Source organism: Rhea americana, unplaced genomic scaffold (assembly GCF_003343005.1).
Source record: "Rhea americana isolate MKP2758 unplaced genomic scaffold, rheAme1 scaffold_259, whole genome shotgun sequence".
Lineage (NCBI taxonomy): Eukaryota > Metazoa > Chordata > Aves > Rheiformes > Rheidae > Rhea > Rhea americana.
In genome coordinates, this window is record NW_028186378.1 from 703852 (window position 1) to 705537 (window position 1686).

Genomic DNA, 1686 nt, shown 5'->3' on the forward strand with positions numbered 1-1686 from the left:
CCCAGCTAAAGACAGGAGGTCACATTAACTTATAATACGGAGGCACATAAAAATGCGATTAGGGCTGCTAAACAGAACACAGTAGGCTGCTAGTTAAGACAATGAGATTTCCAGGAAGTGATGCATAAATTCTTCAAAAATGACACATTTTTCACGTTTCATTCCAATTAAATTACTGAGGCAGCTAACACAGCGCTGAGCACACGATACATTTGGGTGAAATGAAGGCTTTCTGGGAGGTGGGGTTTTTTGTTGTTGTTTTCGCAAGTCTCGCTGGATGCGCGTGTTTTATGAAATGCGGTTAATATTAAGCTGCTATTAAGGAAAAATGTCAGAGACCTTCGCTCCTCGCTTTTTCTTGTGGCAGGGCTGGTCCGTCTCGGGTTTTTTTTTCCGCCCTGCGGCAATAAAACGCCAATAGTCCCGGCCGTGAGCTTTGGCGGAGTGGCTTCGAAATAATTCCCAAATAATAGGAATTACCCGCACTGGTGCACACACGTCTCTGCTCGCAGAACAGCCGGGCTGGGGAGCATCAGAGCCCCCCAAGGCTCGGGCAGCCCGTCGGGTCTCCCCCCCGATTTCCATCCCGCTTGGAAATCCGCGCCGGGCGCCGCGGGAGGCGCAGGCGGGATCGGGCCCCCGGAGCGGCTTTGGGGCAGGCGGGGAAGGTTTTGGGGGTGTCCGAGTGCCTCCCGAGCCTGCTCGGAGCTGCAGAGCCTCATCACGGGCATAATCAAGCCCCGAACTGGCCCCGATAATGAAATCGCATTTGATTTTCAAAGCAGAGGCATTGCGCACGCCGCACTGAGGCGGGTGATCCGCAAAGCAATACAAATCAGAAATGAGATTTTGAAGTCCTAATGAACCTGATTGCATGAACATTTATAATCCCCCATGGCTTTAAATGAAATCAGATATAATCAGGAGCTATGGGGAAAGGGAGTGTTTACAGGCAGAGATGGGGAAGCGCTGCTGTATTAGTAAAGATGCTGTTCCTTCTATTGATGTCTAAAATGATGGATAATGTGAGAATGGCAAATATACTATTTGTCTAATGGCTCTGCAATTAAATTCCCCTGTAAATGACCCATGCCTCATTTCATCCTAATCTATGGAATTTTGATTGAATTCGTCAGCTCTAATTGAAAAATACTGCACTTTAATGTCTGCAGTGCAGTTTCAGGACCACGGTGGTTTTAATGAGACGGTGCCCCTCTGACCTGGGAATATTTTAGACTTTTATTCGGGATTTTAAACCGGCAGATTTCTCAACTATATTCCGTGCAAAAGCTTCTGCGTGAGCGTGTGTGGTTTTACATCGCTAGAGATAATTTCTCCGTACCGATGCATTTTATTAAGGTCCCCTTTAGTGCTCTTAAAACATTTTGACTCYAGTTATTTAAATACATATATACATATTTTAAAAGGGAGGGAAAAAACTGTCTCTTGCCACGAATTGAACGAATTTCAGGACATAAACCGGAGTTAACCGAACCCAGATCTCGTTTTGTTTTTTGATTTTTTTTCTTTTCTTTTTGGTCTTGTTCTTTTTTTCCAGCGTGTCCTTATACACSGCATTATTTTTTCCTCCTTTTACTCTCCCTCTTTTTTAATTGAAATTCCCAAAGAGAGGAATCCTTTGACCATGAGCGAGTTCAAGTTTGTTAAAAACCACGGGGGAAAAAA